Genomic DNA, 22,378 nt, shown 5'->3' with positions numbered 1-22,378 from the left:
TGTGTGGTATCAAGGCTAGCACTAAAGTTGATGGATTGTTTTCAATCAACGTGTTGATGCTTTTGTTGATGAGTAGATATGAAAACTTTATATGATCTTGTGAAATTGATGGATTTGAACATGTATGAGATTTGTAGAGCTTTCTTATTTCACACCACTTACTTGCAGGGATGTATGCTACCCTGCACCTCCAAGCAAAACTATTGTCATCACAAATGACAATTAGCTTTGTTGGGTTCAATAGTTGTGTCATGTAGTTAACTCCTTTGCTTACATGATACTGTTGCAAAGCATGTTGTACTCCTTGTTTTGTTAGAAAATGCATCCCTTCAAAAAGAGTCTCCACTAGATGTTGGACTTCTTCGTGATCTAAGCTATGGTTGTATTCAGAAACTACAAAATTAGATTCTTCAAAATTATGCATGTGTGGGGGTATGTAGTATGGTGGTACAATTGTTATTGGAGAAACAAGCACAACTTGTTCCTCATCATCTTCTTGGGGTTTACTGCGTAGAACTTCGTCTTCATCCTCACTAAAGGGACTAAGTTCTTTGTTAGATAAGCTAGGTTCGGTTGTAAACTCAAGCTCATTTAGTTGGGTTGATGAGGTAGGCTCTACCGCAAAGGTACTTTAAGTATGGGTGAGGTTGATCCTCAGTAGCATCAAATGTTTGTGAGTCTAACAAATTGAAGGAAAATGGTGCAGAAAGAAGTTGAGTAAAAGAAGATGTGTTTGGTTCAAATGAATTTTATAGTGGTTGGGTTAAAGCAAAAGTGTCTTGAGTTGCATTGAATGTATGTGAATAATGGGACTGAGGATAATATTAAAGTTCATGAGATACTGGTTGAGGGTTTAGGGTGGGAAGTGTTTGTAGTTAGATGTTGTGTGCAATTCAATGAATGAAAGAATCTTATATTGGCGAACAACATAAATCATACCTTTGATGTCTTCATCGTCAACAAGTTGCACTGATGTAAACTTGAGCATTTTGTGCCCCACTACTTACGAGTATCGAAGTGAAATGTTGCATACTTGGTCCAATGGGTGAAGTCAAAGCCTTTGGTGAATTTTTCTTTTCAAGGCTTCAAGTATGAGACCTAGCTTTGTTTGAAAGAACATCATCAACTGGAGGCATTAAAACATATCCTTTTCATTTGTTTTAATTATTTGACTATTGTAGTGCACTAACCAACTGACAAACGAGGAAGACATGTTGTGTAAAAGAGAAAGAATAGAGAAAGAAATATGACAAAGGGTTTATGTTTGCAAAGTTGGAAGAAAGTAACAGAGAAAGAAAGTGTTGTCTGGATGTGTTAAATGAAGGTGAAAATGACTTTTATATATAGGGTTCATGGTAAAGGGTTTACAACCTAGGGTTGGGTTTTGAAGCATTAGATTCTTTAGCGTAAAGCAAAAGTGTCTTTGACGCACTGATGTAAAACAAAAGTGTCTATAACCTAGAGTTAGGGTCCATGGTTCATTTAATATACTAGGGTTAGGGTTTGTGCGACAAACACATGGGTTGGGGTCCATAATGATTGATAGTAGTAGGGTTAGTGGCCAAAAACAAGAAAAAATAAATAAATCTTCAAGATTTTAATCCATGAAGGCAACTTTTGTCACTTAGGTTGTTATTTGTATCATCTATTTTGGTTAAAATAATGTTTCACTCCCATAATTTTCATTTCAATGAAGTCATTAAGACAACTTTTGGGTCTCAATTTGGCCCTCAAATGCACTAATGAAGTGGCAAAAAACAAGAAAAAATTATTAAAACTTCAAATAACCAATCCATGAAGGCAACTTTTGGCACTTAAGATTGTTATTTGTATCTTCTGTTTTGGTTAAAATAATATTTAATTTTCGTAGTTTTCATGTCAATGAAGCCATTAAGACAACTTTTAGGTCAAACGCATTAAGAAAGTGACCAAAAACAAGAAAAAAAATTATGAAAACTTCAAATAAACAATCCATACTTCAAACTTTTGCCATTAAAATACACATGACAACAATTCAGTAATACAACAACGAAAACACACATGCGAACTATAAATCATTAAATAATAAAATATCAACAAAATAAATTGGGGGAGGGGGGGGGGGAGGGTTTCTTCAAAACTCGATTCAAGGTTCATTGTTTCATTAAGGTATTCATTCAAACCCTCCAAATTCAAAAAGCTTACAGAAAATTGTTGTTGGATGTGCACATGTTTATGTGGGTGTGTTTGTGGTGGTAATATATAACTTAAGGCATGTGAGGTTGGAGACTTGCTTGAACATAGAAAACATAGTCATTACGTCTGCATCATCGTGCAGTATGTATGCCCTATACTGACCATAATTACCAACAAATGATACAGGCAATTGAAAATATATATCATTGACCACTTTACCATTTGGTAGACAAATCTTGTTTCCAATAGCTTGTTTCAAGGCATGAAGTGACATTTTGTTGTCAAGTTGAATGACCTTTGGTGAATCGCTTACAAATGTTGAACCGTGTTTAGTTTTTATGATGGCGCCATTGTAATGCAAAATCACATTGACAGATGATGAAGTCATGGTTTAGGGTTTAAGGTGACAGTAAGGTTTTTGAATGAGGTGATGGATTAGACTGCCTTAGTGCAAACTATATTTATAATGTTTAATGGCTGGTCACATATACTTTAGAAAGAACAACTGAGATCCCATCAACAAAATGAACGACCTAGATATCACCAATTGAAGCAATGCATGTTGAACGATCAAGATCCCCCCTAACAAAATGAACAACCTAGATATCATCGCTTGGAGCAATGCATGTTGAACGATCAAGATCCCATCGACAAAATCAAAATCCTAGATATCACCAATTGGAGCAATGCACGTTGAATGACATCGATAAAATCAACGACCAAGATCCCATCAAACAAATTGTGTTACTGTTAGATTTTTCTATAAATACAATGCATGTATTATCATCATATACACTAACTCACAGACTCACTTTCTCTCATTCTCATATATTTCTCTTTAACTTCTTATTGACGCTAGTACCAAAGCCTAAACCATGGAATCTACAGCTGTTCCTTTTCTTTGGAAACAACACCTTCATAGATCTTGAGAAGTTTGTAATACATTATGTTTAATTTAATGTTAATTATATTATTATTTACAAATATTGATGTTCTTATTATTTTGATTTCTGTAAGTAGCAGATGATGTAATCCAGTCATATGCTCAAGCTATGCCTTCTCCAGATCCCATAATTGAATCTTTGTTGGTTAAAGTTAGGTTTTCAAATGTTGAACAACTTGGACATATTAAAACCGATGACGCTGTAGTGACTGTTTGGTTGAAAGGTGGAGACCTGAACCACACACTTTTCATCTTCCTGTTGGTGAATGCACAATCACCTTGGAAGATGTTGCTCGTCAATTGGGTTTACATGTTGATGGAAAACCAATTACTAGTCCAACATTTTATGATTGAGAACAAATGTGCATAGAATATATAGGTGTTGTTCCCCTAAAGAATGCATTAGTTGAATCAACATTTAAACTAAAATGGTTAAAAAAAACATGTTGACTCCCCCCCAGGAGAACCCACAACACAACAATTTGCAGCCCATTGTAGAGCATACATTTTAGGACTGATTGGTGAGGTGTTGGTGCCAAACAAGCCAGGAAATAGAGTTCACCTGATGTATCCACCTTTATTAGCAGATCTTGATCAGGTTGGTTAGTATGAGATTCAACATGTTTAGCACATTTGTACAGATAAATGTGAAGAGCAATTTATCCTACATCCAAAAAATGGAAGGATGTATAGCGTTGCAGTCTTGGGCATGGTATCACATGCCATTTGTTCAACCAAGGATCGAGCAACAGTCATCATATCTACTTGCAACTAGGTAAACAAAAATTTCTCACTCAAACAAAGTCCATTTTTGATAATGTATTTGACACTAACATATTACATTTCACTAGATTGAGTGACAGAATGCTATAGTTTTCTAGAATCCCACGCGGTGATGTTATAGGATACAAGTTAAGATTCGACAACCTGCATAACGAGGAGGTTGAGCCATTTGTTTTTTTATTTTATGTATTCAAAGGTCAATTACATTGTTTTTAAAATTATTAACACAAGTTATTTTTTCAGTTCCATTGGATGACTTACAAAGGGTTTAAGTCATTTATGTTAGAACATGCATACAAGGATTTCAAAATATAGAGTGCTTGTGCCACTTTAATCTGTGTCCTAGTGGTAGTATGACAACAAAATAATAGAGTCATGCTCCAATTAGGACTTTGTCCAGACATACCAAATCCACCACATAATCTTGACAAAATTCATCATACTTACATGAGAGGACATAATGACATAAATTGGGCAGAGAAATATCAACAGTGGATTATAATTTGGAATGAAAGACGCAAATATTTTGAAAAGTAGTTTTTTAAAAGGATTTTGAATTTGAATTTTGAACATGTAATCAATTACCAGATGTTTATAATTGATTAGTAGCAACGACACTTCAGAAAATACTTTGAAAAGTCATGACCTTTTAAAATATAACTGTCTAATCGATTACCAGAAACTTGTAATCGATTACCAGTGAAGAATTTCATAAAAAACTTTTTGAAAAGATACATCTCTTCAAACCATTTTGAAAGGGCACAAAGGGCCTATATATATGTGTGTCTGACTTCGAAAAGTAAGAGAGAGATATTCTAAGAGAACTTAATTGCCAAATGCTCTTTCAATAACTCTTGGGGAAAAACCTCCAAATCCATTGAGAATTCATCTAGGAACATCAAATTGTATTATCATCTCTAAAAGAGAGAAATTCCTCTAAGGTCTTCAATTTGTATCTTCCACTCTAAATGAGAGAAATCTTTCTATTCATCTCAGAAAGTCAGTTGTAATCAAGAGACTAGTTGTCTCTTGGATTGTGAGAATTATAATCAAGAGAAGAGTTGTTTCTTGGAGAATCTTGAACACAAGGGTGAGGGATCCCAAGGTATGTTCAAAGTCTGTAAAGGATTTACAGAGATAGTGGAAAATCTCAAGTGGGTTGCTTGAGGACTGGACGCAGGCACGAGAAGTGGCCGAACAAGTATAAATCAAGTTTGTAATTCTCTCTTCCCTTATCTTATTTATTTTATTGTAATCAATTTTATCTTGCACGTTTAAAGAACATCATTAAATTGATTGTTGCTTCTTCTTCTGCATTATGAGCCTATCATTTAATAAGGGGTTAAAGTTTGTTAGTGGAAACATTTTGAAACTTAATTCACCCCCCTCTTAAGTTATTGAGGCAACTTGTCCAACAAATATGTGTTAATTGGCCAACCAATTCTTCGAAATATTGAAATTTTGAGTCACTACATGAATTGGTAATGAGCAAATTAAAAAATTTGCCTTATATAGTTTGTAACTCATCCAAATGTTGCCGTCACATCTCGTTCAACTCCAGACATAGAAACTAAACAACATCCTCCATAGCATAGCCCATCAGTCATTACCAACATGCACGATGAAAGACTACAACCACATCCCCAATCATATGAATTCACACCACAACCTCATCAACATCAAGAAGATTATGGGTACAATTTCTAGTTCTTAAGTGCTAGTGGAGAAGACTTTATGAGCAATCTCATAGGTATAGATCTTTGAAAATCAAAATCTACTTATGTGTACTTGAAAAGTATGCTCATACCTTTATTGCATCATGATGCAATCCTACCCCACAAGGGCATTGGGTAGAAGACTCCAAGTAGATTGGGCTAGAGATCCAACGGAGGTCCTAGGGTTCTCATGAGCCTTAGGGTATATTTCGAGCCCATGGGCTAAGTATGAGCCCGCTTATCTTTGTAAATATTAGAATAGGTATTTCCTTCGTCTGGGCCTTGTATTTTGGCCATTCTAATAGTATAGGGTTTTAGCCTTGTATTTCGGGGCATTTTGAGTAGTCTTTGTAGTAAGGACTTTTTTTTGTATTTCCATGTTTTTTGTCATGGGGGTGAGCGTAGCTATTATAGGGGGTGTGTAGCTAAGCTCTAGCTTCTCATCTTAAGAAGGTGAGCTTAGCTATTAGAGAGGTATGTGTAGTTAAGCTCTAGCTTCTTTAGAAATCTTCTTAAGGAAGCTTCTCAAGGAGGTGAGCTTAGTTATGAGAGGAGTGTGTGTAGCTAAGCTTTAGCTTCTCAAGGAAGTTTTCTCAAAGAAGCTTCTCAAGGAAGTTTTCTCAAGAAAGCTTCTCAAGGAAGCTACCTAGTCTATAAATAGAAGCATGTGTAACACTTGTTGTAACTTTGATGAATGAGAGTCTTGTGAGACACAACTCAAAGTTCAACTTCTCTCCCTTTTTCTTCCTTCAATTTCGTGCTCCCCCTTTCTCTTTCTCTCCCTCTTTCTTTTTTTCCATTGAAGCATCCTCTCCAAGCTTCTTATCCAAGGCTCATCTTGGTGGTGAAGCTCCTTCTTCTTGGCTTATTCCCTAGTGGATGGTGCCTCCCCTCTCCTCTTCTCCTTTGCCTTCCACTGCATCTCCATGGTGTAAAATCACCATTGAAGGACCTCATTGAAGCTCAAAGATCCAGCCTCCTTAAAATCCCTACAAGCAAGCTTCCATCACATCATTTCACCAAAGTATTGTCAGCAGTTCTTTCACTAATGACTTCGTCCAGGAAGAGAAACTTGATGTTCCTGATGAACAACTTCAACCACAAGAAATGGACGAGTATGTCGACAACCGACAAGAAACAAGCAACCTCCTAGATGTGGAATTAGTGGACACAAACAACATTAATTGCCCTTGTTAATCATGTTCTATTATGATGATTCTCAGTTTGCCCTTGTTAATTGAATGAACACCAAACAATGCATTGAAAGCAATGAGCACTGCATTTTTTTGATACGAATTGATTGAACATTTATTTTTCTTTTACGTTTCTTTTTCCCATACAATTTGACTTCACATTGCTTGTTTCGAGATGATGTGACTGCATAATGCTTTTTACAACACTATTTGACTGAACACTATTTTTTTGAATTGCACAAACCAAAAGTTATTAATTAAGACTCAATCTAAATCGTTTATATTATTGATGAGATCTTAGCCATTGGTATGAGTCACGAGAGAACACTTGATCACCTAATATATATAACAATATGGGTTAAATACAATTCAACATCTTTGTCTGATATTCATCATATTGCATAAAACATGGAGAGCTCATTTGCTTTTGTGTATTGAGATGGTGACATGATTCCATCATATGAAGTAATAATGTTTGAATACCCTAGTGATCCTAAAGTCATCACAATAAGTGAAGACATGTTGTTTGCTGCCTTAAGGAAAACAATTTTTGACGTTGATGAAGTTTGTAGAATTTTAATAATTTTTTTACCGTCAATCAATCTACATAAGTGATGGTTGTGTTAAATACAACTGCATGAAACTCAAACTAGATGATGATGTGGGAAATTTTTTTTCATCTATTCAGAATTTAGTACCAAATAGACATGGCAATGGGGCGGGTCGGGTACGAGTATTGTCTCCCCAATCCCTTACCCCGACTCCTAAACATATCCTCATACCCGTACCCGATACCCGACGGGTTTGAGTTTATTGTCCCATCCCCGTACCCGTCGGGTATCGGGTATCCCCAACCCCGTTCCTCACACCATTTAGAAAAAAAAATTGTAAAAAAATATTAAAAATTTGATTTTAGAAAAAAATAAATTGATTGTTAAACATTTATTTTTAACTACTTATATATCAATAAATTTATTATAACGCGTGTGTCTACATAAATAGTTAAGAAAATAATATTAAATTATGTAAAAATTCTAAAATAAAATTAACTAGTAATAAAAATTATATGCCTTTTGATTAAATTATGCAAAAATTCTAAAGATTTTAAGTGGCGGGGCGGGTTCGGTTTCGGGGTCGGGACGGGTCTAGTAATCCCATACCCGTACCCGTACCCGACTTTTGGTTATCGGGGAAAACCCGAACCCAAACCCATACCCGGTCAACTTGGGTATTACCCGTCAAAGTCGGGACGGATTCAGGCGAGTACTCACGGGTACGGGTTTTCTTGCCATGTCTAGTACCAAAGGTTCGACTGAGTTGAATGCAACTTTTTGGTGTTCTCCAAATGAAATCGTTGTCCTACTGCACAAACCAATGAAATCAAGAACGCTTGATGAGATCATTAATTTGATGTGTGATGAATCTATGTAATCATTGTGCAAACTACTTGTTGTTACTTTTTTAGAATAAACTTGCAATTCATCATCGAAATTCGGTTGTTGTTTTTCCTTAAAATTATCTATTTTAATCATGTTAGTTCCAAAGGATTATGATGTTTTTTTTCTTCTTCTTCAATCTTGCAAAATAGTACTTCATCCACAATTTTCAAATGAAAAAAAAAAATTAAAACTATTAATACTATATAATTTTTTTCCATTTCCATTTTTTTTAAAAAAATATTTTAATCTTTCTATAAAAAAATTAAAATTTGTTAATAACATTTTATTCAACCAACAATTTATAATTAGGGACTACACTAACATTCAATTGATAAAACATGATAAACATGAATAACTATTTATTTATCTAAGTCACCTATTCTAGATAAACATTCTTTATTTACTAAAGTCTTTTTTTTCTGTCTACATCAAGCTAGTTAAACTTGGTTTCATTTAAGGATTATTTGTTTTTTTTTAAATACTATTCTTGATAAATTATATTTTTAAATTAATATATACAAATTACTAAAATAAAAAATTAACACAAATTAAAACAAATAAAAAACAGTTAATTTTTTTAAATATTTATTTATTCATTATGAATTGTTTTTGGATTATTTAGTCTTTTGACTCTATATTTCTTTTTTTTAGTTTCAATATCAAAATATTCTATAATTTTTATGCGAGTAATATTTATGGGTTTTTAGTCATTATTGTTAGTTACTATTGTATTTTTGGTAAAATTACTTCAAAATAAAGATATAAGGAATAAAAACCTGCTTATTTTTGTATTCTAATTTTTTCAAGTGAGTGATATTTCATCACTCACTTTTAAAATAGATTTCAACTCTTAAAAAATGGTAAAACAAAAAATATGCAAAAAATAACAATATATACAAAATAAAATTATTTTTAGTTTAGACATAAATATGAATAATTAAAAAGGAAAAATAAAACAATTAAAAAAACAAAAAATTAAAAAGAAATAACAAAAAAACTTATGAAATCGATTCCTAAAAAATAATGTCCATATCCATCCCCATTTTAAAATCCAAATTATACCTATATCCATACTCAAATGTGGTCAAAGCAAGTATATCACAAATACAAAGAATGGATATAACATCGTTATGTCAACATCGATTTTTTAGAAAATCGATGTTAACAAAAACGTGGTGACATATTCGTAAATAATGTGAGTTCATTAACGTTGGGTTTTGGAAAAATCGATGTTAACAAACTCATGTTAACATTGTTTTTTTTTTTTTGGAAACCGGTGTTGTGTTAGTTAAATTAAATTTGTCTCTTTTTATTCTGGCGCTCATCCTGAATCATCTCTCACTCTCGTTCTCATTGTCACTCATCTCTCGCGCTCTCCTTCTCACTCTCACTCTCACACACTCTTTGCGGCAGCATGGCCACACCGTTCTCGATCTCACTATCATCTCATTCTCATACTCATGCTCTCGTTCTTGCAACCACTCTCGCGCTATCATTCTCCTTTTCTCACTATTGCGCTCTCACTCACTCAGAAAAGGTTAGTCTTCTATAAATGTTTGTTTTTGTGTTTGGTTTTGATGGTGATGGTAAGCGAGAAGCTAGGGCTCTTTCTTGGTTTTGATGATTTCTAGTGCTCATTTTGATGTGTGTATTGCTTCTTGTTAATGTGAGTATTACTAACATGAAAATGCTTGTTTTTGTGTATGTTGCTAAAAACATGTGTTATTTTATGAATATACAAATATTGGGACTTTGTGCGTAGTACTAACATGAAAATGGTTGTTAATGGGACTTTGTATAGTTTGAGAATTCTGCCACAGTCTTAGGCCCCCAAAATAGGAATATCATTGTTGCTTTTCAAAAATAGGAATATCATTCTACCACAGACTTTGTGTTAATGTGAGAATTCTTGGTTTTGCAGATTTATTGATATCATATTGTTATGTCAAATGTATCATATTATATTAGTTGCATGAAATAAACTCCTAGATAAGCATGGTGCATAGAGTGCATGGATCAATTAGTGGATTTAGTTGGTTTGACAAAATCTACTTAATGTCATGTTTATATTGTAAATGGAGTTTAAAAATGATGGATGAAGATCAACAAAACTGGAAGAAAATGACTAACACAATGAGTAAGATTAATAAAAAAAAAGCAGAGGAAATATTCAACATTGTTCATGTTATGGATCAGGTTAAAAATTTCAAAATTATTCTCAAATAAACATGACATGATATAACACATTTGCTTGTTAAATGTAGCCTTATGGTAAAGTCAGTAGGTCATTTGTTGTAAGATGGAAGGATGAACTAGAGCATACTTGACATCTGCTACACTCTAGTGGCAACATGCAGTCTATTACATACAACCAAGATCTGATGAGCCCAACTCTACTGGCTTGATGGACAAAACTCAAAGAGTTCTATGGGATCACTGGAAATCAAGTGACCTTGACCCACTTTGGACAGAGTGTTTTCCTCCTCACCATCTTCAAAAACATCTATAAATCAAAAGCTTACCCTAAATGGCACTCCTGGTACCAACACATTCCTAATTTTGTCACTTTTAAAGTCCTGTTAACTGAGTACAAAGTGACTTGCAACAACTTTGTGAGTAATTAAGCACTCCTTTGTATGTCAAATTTTAAAATCATATGCATATCTGCCGAGTACCATGTACTTATTTATGAAAGCTGCAAGATTCACCTATCTGAACTTTGAAGGAACTACAGAGTGTAGGATAACTTATAATCATTGGAGGAAGACTACAAAAATTGGAAATGAATGGAAGAATTTTGCACGATCACAAAATTTGCAAGCTAGAACTCAAATTATATTTGAGTTCCCAGATGCAACTCCTAACTTTATTTTATTTTGGATTTGTTTGTAATTAAAGTACATTACTACTTTACTATTATCAATTTGTAAATTTTTTTATAAGTCCTGGTGATATATTTTGTGAGAAATATTGGAACATCCTAAATGCATTTGTGGTATATTTTGTTTATAAAAGTTTATAACTATTCTTGGTGCATAATATACTTTGTTTATAACTTTTGGTACATGACTTATTTTATTAGTTTTTTTACAACTATGAATAATTATAGGTTGGTAATTAAAAAAACATATAGGATATTAAAAAAAAATCCTAAAAACAACATTATTTTTTAGAAAAAATTGATGTTGTTGTTTATTGACAACATCGATTTTTAAATAATGGATGTTAACGTTGATACTTTAATGTCGATAATTTTAACATCGGTTAATAACTAATGTTAAAAGTCCTTAATAACTAATGTAAAAAACGTATTTTGTAGTAATGTATCCTGTTAAAGTCAAGGCCTAGATACATTTCAATAAAAAAAAATCCTAAATTTTGTTACAAATGGATATCTAAATTGAAAAATTAGAGCAAATCATGCTAAACCCTTGTGGCATAAGACGGGTTAATATAATTAATAAATTTAGCCATTAAACTCTTAATAAATTTAGCCAAATTATTTTTTATGTTACAAAAATAGATGCACTATATGTTTTTTTTTTTGTAATAGATGTATGACTGTAACATTTTCAGCATATTCGAATACCAAATCGGCACGTCTCTCCTTTTATCTCATTTCCTACTCCTCTGACCCCCTCCCCTCCCCCCTGAATATTGCGTTTGTCCAAGTACAAATTCTAATAATCACAATATAAGATACTTTTAAAAATATGTTTTAATCTATCACTAATTCTTTTATTATCTATTTAATTTTACATTAATTCATAAGGAGTGACTTAAATAATTAGTAAATACCAAACAAATTTAATTTAGTTGGTTGAATAAAGTGTGCAAGTGTATTATAAATCTTTTAATATTATTTTAATTAAATTCCTATAAATAAATAAAATACTTAATAAATAAGTTTGAATTCAATTAAATAGTTGTAAGCTCTATATTCTGAGTTGATTGTGTTTACTAGAATCTCATTATTTTAAAAAATTAGTCATTAATTATCAATTGAAAGGTACTTCAGCCATATCAAAATTCTATAAGTAATAAATTAAAGTAAATTATATTATTTTTTAATTAAGTTGAGACTGAGTGAAAAAATTGTAAGAATCTGTTTCAGACTTTCTTTATTCATTTTACTAATATGAGAAATTAAACAACAATGGGATTGCCATGCATTCCTTTTTAAGGACAAATAATTAGTATTAGTATTAGTATTTGTTAGATAAAGTAGGAAAAAATCAAGAAAGTTAAAGGGGCATCAAATTGTACATTTAGGATTAAAAGCATATATGGAAGCTACTTTTCTTGTTCTTTTCAGATAGTCGACACACTCCCAATTGCACACGTTTGTGCGGTCTGACTTCGTGCCTGGCAAGGATTTTGGCTTCTTTCATTTTTTAGGGTTTTGCTTTGCTCTTTTCTATTAATCACTTTTGAGGGTGATTACGACTAAAGTTTCTTTTTCCCTATATGCTTGAGTATTATCTGCCTTTTATTGTAGCTTGGAATTTTATGTTCTGAAAAGCATAAGTTCATAAATGTAGTGGCCACTTTCAACTTGATTAAAACTGAAAGTTCAAAAACAATATATGAAAACAACATGTATAGTTGAGATTGAGAATCGGACTTTTCTTCAGTATATACTTTTATTCATTTATTTTTATTGTGTAATGACATAAATCCATGAAAATTAAAGTCTTTGATTGCTATAAATTGGAGTACTTTGTAACCAAAAAAGATAAGTTAGTGAAAAAGTTGTGAGTTTGGGAATAAAATTATATTCGTGTCTCCATGGATTGTCTATTTTTATCTTTTGAAGAATAAACTATAAGTTATATTGTGATAAGATCAATTAGCATAAATACTTTATCAAAGAGCCCATAAGTTGTACGATTCAAGTTGACGAGGAGAATCCATTCTATATATACACCACTCTTACAAAAGGGAGAGGATTATATAAGTACATTGAACCTTTATTTTTGTTAGATGTAAGATAGTATGACATTGCGGAAAAATTGTGTCCAAGAAATATTTTGGCAGCTTTCAATTTTTTTACTCTTCTAGTTTAGATGGCTTACTGCCTATTTCGAAGTCATCGACCCTTCTTTTTTTACCTGCTTGCAATGAAAAAAATATCTAGCTACTATGCAATGAACTAAGTTCGTCAATCATAAGGATTGTGTCAAAAAATCAAATCTGCACTTTACTATGAGAGAATTTGTGCATTAAATTAACGTTGAGCGTTATTTGCTTATTTTAGGATATAAAGTTGAAAATAAACTCTCACTATTTAAGAAAAAATGAAAATGAATAATAATATGTTAGGTAACTCCTCAATTAAGAGAGGACGATAATAGATGCAATATGATATATAGTCAGCATTAAATTACATCACTATATGTAGCTTCTCCTTCTTTTTAGTCGTAGTGATTGTTGTTAGAATGCGCTAACTTTATCTCTCTATATTGTGCAGCGCTAGCAGGATATAGTTAACATAGATTATAGTTAGATTAGTTATATGTTACCTAGTGCTTGTTGCATGCTAATATGCCAAAATTATAATAAAGGTCAACATTAAAACGGTTGAAGCTAATTTTTTTTTTAGTTTCAACTAAGTTACAAATATCGTTAACGCTAAATTTATCGAGGACCATTTCAGTTTTGTGTGAGTTAGGTTTTACGTTAATACCACGCTAATGTTAGGGTTTATCCATGCCTATACTAATTTCAGTGTTGCCCTAGGTCAATAATATTAAAATTAGGCTGTGTGAGTATTGGTTTGGCTGATGTTATTTATTCATTTTTATCTTTGTTCTTGTATTGTTTTTAATTCATGCAAAATATGTTTATTTTATTTTTTTCATTTTCACTGATCTCTGTTACAAAAATAATAATATGACAAATAAAATAATAATGTCATCATTTCAAGACATCACTTGATAGCATAATCATGTCATATCAGTATGGAATATCATTATTACTTAGAATTCATTTATCTTTATACGAGTCATATTTTATATATCAATCTCTTGATATACCTTAGCAAATTTTCACTCTAACCAACCTTGTAAACCTATAGAAAATCACGAAAAGTTTCCTAGACCTTGTGCCTTATAACATATAAGGCAGACAATCTTTCTCATCCGTGTATACTATAAGCGCATTTTACTAATTCTAAAAGAATGACCTCTCTTTATTTCTTTTATTAATAAATATTAGTTATTAATTTGTTAGTTTTTTTTTACAGAGATCAGAACCCATGATCTTTTCTTTCTTTCTTCTCCATTCAGGTTTTATTCACCACATATAATGCATTCAATAGTGTTGTAATGGATTCAAATTTTTAAAAAAAGTTTTAAGACTAAAATCTTAGTTAACCCTTATTTAAATAGGCTAGATTATTAACCCTTCTTAATAATAATAATAATAATAATAATAATAATAATAATAATAATAATAATAATAATATAGACCTATTTGGATATTATAAAAGTTACAGCTACTTAAATAAAGAAGATAATTAATCTTTAAAAACTATTCAAATGACTTAAAATTTGATATTTTTAAGTAATAATTTTTTTTAAAAAAAAATACCAACTTAAATTATTTAATAAATAAGTTTAACTTAATTTAACCTGAAAGTTAATGTAAATTAAATAATAGACTGAAAGTTAATTTACTCTTCGATACAGTGTGGCAGGCAGATCTAAAGGGAATAAAATATAGAAGTAATCATTTTAATGATTTAGACATTTAGTATTTCTTTTTATTTTAAATTTTTTTAACTATATATTCATTTTTCTGTATTAATATATTAAAAGGCTATCTTTATTTTTCAACCTTCTAATAAATTATTTTATTCCTTGCCAAGTATTTTAATATTTTTATTAACAAAACCCTTATAATACAATAAAATAAACCAAGATGATTCCACAACTTAGCTAGGTACGTGGCGGTGATGGGCAAGCTGTGCATGGCTCTTAACAGTTGGGTTTGTTTATACGCGGCACCGCGAATGGCCGTGTTGGGCACCAATTATTGGTTTGAATTTCTGAAGAGCCAGTTTTCATAATAATACTATTACTATTATTATTGCTTGTTATTCTTATAATATATGTTTTTTTCTACATCTTTTTAATAATATGCTACAATATCATTTTGATCAAAGAATTCATTACGTCCTATTTTAATCAATAGTGGATGAGTTGTTAATTAATAATCCTAATGGTTAATGCATGGTTGTACATTATTATAGTACAAGAACAAAACTGAAAAACTGTGTTGTTACAATCATTATGATTGTTATTATTAATATCGTTATCCTTTAACACTAGTTTAAGTAAACTTAAATCCAGTTCACACATTAGTAGGAGTAAGGCTTCCAACTTAAGCGCATAATGGATATAAAGAACACTATTTCCCAAATAGGGAATGGACATTTTATGATTTTTTTCTAATTTCTAGAACTGGAGGAATTCAACATGGTTGATTCCTTCGCTGAAATTTTCTTTCTACTGAATATGTTAAAATATAAACATTTTCTACTTTTATTTTAGGGAAGAAGCTACTAAGATTCCACTATAGTTGATGACCATGTGCCATTTAATGCGTGGGAACGCGTTGAAAGAAAATCATGCATTAAGGTTTAGGTTGGATTGCTTCCTCTAGCATTTTTTATAGGAGGGTACCTTTCATTTTCTGAATTGGATCGAATAATGTTAGAATCATAAGAAAGAAATGGAATTGGTGTTTGACGTCAAATGATATATATTATTATATATTTATACAAACGTATAAACAATGTGAAATGAATCTTGACGTGCAAGAATTTGCTTGCGTGAAGCCTTAGGGTTAACTAATTAAACTACGCCTTTTCAAATTTACACTTAATTAATGTCTAAATATTTAGTATTTAAATTCAAAATCATATGTTAAATATTCATTGAGGTGAGTATGATGGTGTTTTTGATATACAAGGAAATTCCTCTAAAAAATACAAGGAAATTAATGCTATCGAATACCCATAGCATACTGTTTAAGGGGAAAAGAAAGTCCAAAAATAAGCAATTTCAAAAAAGTTGAATTTGAATGACATTTAAGAGGGCTTGTCTTAATTTTATTAGTTGAGAGAAAAAAAAATTGTAAGAGTCTCATGAGAAACATTCTTTTAAGATAGGTTACAAGTATCATCCATCATTTTAATTATTTAACACAGTTATAAATACATAGAAGATATGCTAGTTAAGATGATCTAATCTCATGCATGTCAATTGATTTATGTTATTTCATGGTCTTCTAAGAAATATTTTGACCATATTTTAATATAGGTTACATTTTCAAATACTTTTTTTACCTTTATAACTAGACATTTTGAGTGAGAAGTTTAATATATATATATATATATATATAGAGAGAGAGAGAGAGAGAGAGAGAGAGAGAAGTTTAAAATATTAAATATTTATAAGTAATTCAATATTAAAATTAGATAAAATTTAATATCATATTAAAAATTTATTGGCCCTAGCTCAGTCCGAGCGTTTTTTTTTTTAAAGAACTCAATCCGAGAGTTAAGTAAAAATGATAAACTAAATTTTAGAAGGAATATTTCGTCATATTCTTAATTGGAATGAAATTTTATAACAGAAAAATATTAGAAAAAATAGTCTTTGATAGCTTATATACTTTGAAATAACGTACTTATTGGCTTGTGTGTTCATTTAATATGCGTTGTGAAGAGTCAACCTCAGATTGATAGACAATTCATTATTTTCATCTCATTTTTTAATAAGCAATACATTTCTTTTTCTATAAAGAAAGTTCAAGAGAGAACGATATGGCACGCCGCAAGTCTCTAAAGCTATATATAGTAGGCTAGTAGCAACGGAAACGAAAGATTGAATATGGATAAATTACAATTAAATTTTAGTTTTTTTTGCAACATTAGCCTTTAAAATTTATCTTAAACAAAACATAGATATTTTATTAAAAATTAGTATTTTTTATACTTATAAAAACTTTTTATTTTTAGGTTTGTTTGAAACCAACACCAATGAAATATTTGTTTCATGAAATCATCCAGCAGTTTTAGAAATATCAAAGTGAGAATGTTTATTCTCATGTTTGTCAAGAAGTTATAAAAAAATATTCTGGAGTATCTTTTATTCTTAGGAAAATTGCATTCCCATGTTTATACAGCTTATATATTTTTTATACAAATTATATTTTTCTGTAAAAAAAAAAAATTCAAATCATAATTCCCATGTTTATGCAGTGGCAACCATTCGTCTTTTTATGTGCTCGAATTGGTTGTTGATAACTTTGTGGTTTGATATGTTAAAATTGATGAAATATGCTTGGATTTATCATTTACGTGACATGTTATGATTTATTTGATGTGTCGTGAAAGATAAGATACGGTTGTGGTAAATAAAAATATTATTGATACACTATCTGTTTTGGAGTATGTTCTCGTATGCTTATTTACGTAAGCTTACCCTTGTGGCGTGTTTGTTTGTGTTTTGACTGCTATGACGTCCAGCTCCACGTTCATGTGAGCAGAAGGCTCGGATACAACTCCGTCCCTAGATGAGAATCCATCTTACCAAATCTCTAAGAGTGTGTTTGAATGAGAGAATTTAAAATTTTAAGAATTTCAAATATTTTAATTGAAATTTTTTTATTTTTAAAATTTTGTGTTTGAATAAAAAAAGTTAAAATTATGATGGTGAAAAAAAATGAATGAAAAAAGAAAATATGATTGGTGTGCTAGTTATACATGTTCCTCTGCGTTCTTAGGCTCGATCGATGTTTCACAATCTGAGACGATATTTCTTAAAGAATACGGTAAGAAGAGAATTTCAATTTCTCACCTTTTAGAAGGAAATTGAAATTTCAGATTTTTAGTTGCTTAAAATTCTATTTTAAAATTCCAAAATTTTAAATTCTTTACAAAAAAAATATTCAAACAATGAATTCTAAATGACAAAAATTCAAATTCTCTGATAAATTATTTTCCTTAGTTAAAATTTTGTATCCAAACATACTCTAAACTTTTCAGTAAAGATATGTGGAGTGTGACGAATTTGCCTAAGGAAAAATGATTTACTTTAAGACTTTAGTAATATTGTTTGGGAGTAAGTTTTGTCATAGTCTCCCCTCTCCATTTTGGATGTTATCTTTTATTTATTACTCTATTATTCTGGTATACCTTGTATAAATTGATTCAAGAAGTTTTAGTTTCAGTGTCATGTGGCATAGTATCTGAATTCTTTCTCTTCCATACATGCATAATACATCTTATTCAGTCATATTTTGCTATTTAACATCATTTTTTTTAAAACAGTTGTTATGGATCGTGAGTTTGTTTTTTTAAAAATAACACTAAGTCAAATAATTGTTGTACAAAACTTAAGGGAGACACAAAAACATAACTAGAGTTGAGCTACATCTTTTCGTATTGGACTCTCCAAGTTCCGTCGACAAGCACCTTCACCTGTTTCTTGAAAAAAAAAAGAAAAACTTAATGAAATGAGATACAATGTCTTAATTAGTTAGTGCTTTAAGGACTTTGTGGGTGGACTAAACTCTTCTTAACCAAATATCACTTTCACTTATACCTTATAACTTTACTCTATTGTGGTCATATCTAAGATTACAAACATTCCAAGATATCGATCTTTGACATTTACTTTAATTAAATTACACTATTCTATTTCTTTTACTAGAATCATACCCTTCCGCCACCTTACCGAGAACAACCTTTGCTCTACACTTGCCCCATATAGGACTCATGTAACACCTTAGGAGATACTACCTTAATCTAGTCATGTGCCTCAAAAATATAAAAAACATCATAGATCAAGCAAAATTTAAACTATAAATCTATTATATATAAAACTTATTACAAACTTTGGCACATAATGCCTCACATAACATAAAGAAAGATATAGAAAACTAAACTAAAATTCCATGCATTGGGAGACCTTGTCTCAACATCTTCTCCACTCTCAGCAAGCAAATGTAAGCTCTTCTTCAAGGATGTTCATAGACTTAACCTGAAAGCATATAAACTTTAGGGCTCTAGGTTGACTTATCTCAGTGATCGTTTTCTTAACTCTCATGATCCATCTTGCCACTAAGTTTCTAGGAACTATTCTTACTTATGTAACCTATAATATTTAACTCATGCCTCACTCTTTCCTTTGTTACTCCTTCACAACTATTACCCAAACATATCATCACTATTTCATCACCTTATACCATAATCTTTTCTCTTAGGTACTTAGAATTAACCTTCTTGATCAAGCCTAAGTCCACTAGTACCTTAAGCATTTAAACCTCAAACATAAACCTTGACCCTTCATTAAGGACCTACTAACCTATTACATCGAATGAGAACATGCCTCTTTTTTCATTAAACTTTCATACTTGTCAAACTCAGACTCATACAACCTTTAATGAGGCATAGCCCCTTCACATACCCTTTTGGAAAACATATAGCATACACATGTTCTCATCTAATGTATATAGGTTTACCTAACATTTCTCTCCCCTAACAACTACTGTTAAACGATTGACAAGTGAACCAAATTGAACAAGTGGTAAATACATGATAAGACCGAGTCTTATTTTCATAGGGACTTCGTTTCTGCAAAATAACTTTGTGTAAACCAAATTCTAAGCAATGGAAATAAATGATTAATTGATTTTTGAAGCTAAAATGCAGAAAATTAAAAGTATCTTAAAATCAACAAGCATTCAATAATAAGTCAAAACAGGGCACAACTACAAAAACAAAAACACAAACACTTAGAAGGCAAAAATAGGAGAAGTGCATAATATGCGAGGTTGTTGGATGCTTGACCATACTAAATCATTCTTGATGCAAAATTAATGATTTTTCACTACTCAATGTTTATTGTGTTACCCTAATCTACAAAAATACCCTAATAAAAAATCCTCTAGTAGAAGTGCCTAAATAAAAAAATATCCTAAATCACTTATGAGAAAATTAATAACCTAAATATTGAAAGAAATATGGGAGGTGAGGCCTAATTGTAAATGAGAGAAAATTGAGAGACTTAATTGTTACCTTTTTGAATTAATATAATTTTACAATTGTAATATTTGAAAAATTAAAAGTAGAATTAAGCCTTCATTAATATATTAAGAATAAAAAAAATTATCAATCATAAATTTACATATCAATTCCAAAAAAGTCACAAATCATTGCAAGTAGTGCATAGAGAAATGTTATTATATTAAAAATCTAGGAGACTCAACTCAAGGAGATCGAATTGTTGCTATCAGATTTATTAGCCGCTTTGGCTACAATGCTACATGTTTATGCATGCTTTGTTCATTTCCATTACCTACAAATTTGAGGTGTCTTCCTTCCTTTACAGACCCTCGTCAGTGTCTGCTCAAAAGGAACTTCTATGGCCACACGCGGTGCTGTGCTGTCCTACCACAAAAGCAACCACTTTCTAGTGGGCTCGTCCCAAGACTTCTTTTTTTTTTTTTTTTAAATTTATTTATTTGTATATGTATGACCAAAAAGAAACAAAGGAACTTATCTTTAGTCTTTCGTGGAATCACACGATAAAAATATACTTGGCAACTTCTCAGTCCTGAAGGGCCAACAAACTGTTTTCTATGTATAATAAAAAAAAAAATTAAATGGGGCAAAGTATTACAAAGAAATAGACACAGAAGAGCATGCTCGTTTGAACATTTATAACAATTATAATAGTACTTTGTAAAAATATCAACAAAATATAAGTACTATTTCCGTTACACCTTTGTTTTCTTAAAATGAGCTAAGAATGTAACTTGCCAATGTACTATTTCCGTATGTACCGATAAATTTCCTAAAATTAATCTTTCCCGCAATATATTTTTTACATAATGTTTTTGCAACCCAACAGTGTACACTCATGAGGGAGAAGTAATGAAGTTGTTAGATAATCAGAAATTTGAATTAAAATATACTGTGAGTGTAATTGATTTCAAATCAATAATAAGTGCTTTTCATTTTGTATGCTTCTTATCATTAAAAAAAATATTTATTATAATATAATTTTTAAAATAATTATTATAAAAGTCATTAATATTTTCAAATATAGTAATATATGATTAGAAAACAGCTTAATTTTTCAAAACTGATAATGGATTCTAATTAAAAATCTTATCATAACAAAAAAATCAACACACATAACGAAATAAATTTCAATAAAAAAATATAAAATAGAAAAAATAATTTAATTATATTTTTAGTCTTTAAAATTTTAGATAAATCCATTGTTTTCTCCAAATTGAAAAAAAAATAATCTCTCAAATTTTAAGAGACAGAGTATATTTTAAAAAAAATACACTGATAACATATTCTAATGAAATTTTATTATAATGAAAATCAACACAGATAATAAAATATATTTTATTAAAAAAAACAAATTTGAATTTATTGAACGGAAAAACAGGTGAGGGTGGGTTACCACCTTCCAGAAAACGGTGGTGGCGCGTGCATAGAGTCGCGTTGAGCGCGCGTGGTCGAAATAGTGGGTGGGGCCGGAGGATTGGTTTGGCGTAGTTGTCTAAAGGGAAGTAGTGGTTCCGTAGTACCGTACGGCCGTACAAAGGACAAGCCACCGACCCACTTGCTTATTTTGATGATTCATCCCCAAAGACATCATCGTCACTTTCTGACAGGGATTTCCACGAAGTTTTTTCATGGCCCCACTTCCAATTCTTTGCCATTTTTATCCCTCACTAATCAATCTGTATTTTAACCATTTTAACCTTCTTATGAGCTGTAATTTGAAATAAAGTTGTATTTTTTGAACGATTATATTAGATTAATTAGTGTATGTTTTGACGATTCACGTAAATGTTATTTTTTTTTTAAAAAAAGAAGTAATTTTAGTTATTAATGAAAAAAATTAATGATTGATATACATTATTTATGTGTTAGAATAGTAATGGTTGATTTTTTTCATTAACAATTGGAATTATTTACTTTATATTTTCTTATTTTACAGCTATATACATGATAAATGATTAACGTGTTAGAATATTAACGGAATCAAATTATTTACTTTATATTTCTTATTGTAGAATATTCAAATTTTGTAAGAT

This window comes from Glycine max, chromosome 15 (assembly GCF_000004515.6).
Source record: "Glycine max cultivar Williams 82 chromosome 15, Glycine_max_v4.0, whole genome shotgun sequence".
Taxonomy (NCBI): domain Eukaryota; kingdom Viridiplantae; phylum Streptophyta; class Magnoliopsida; order Fabales; family Fabaceae; genus Glycine; species Glycine max.
The sequence above is the reverse complement of the archived record's forward strand: the minus strand, read 5'-3'. Positions refer to the sequence as shown.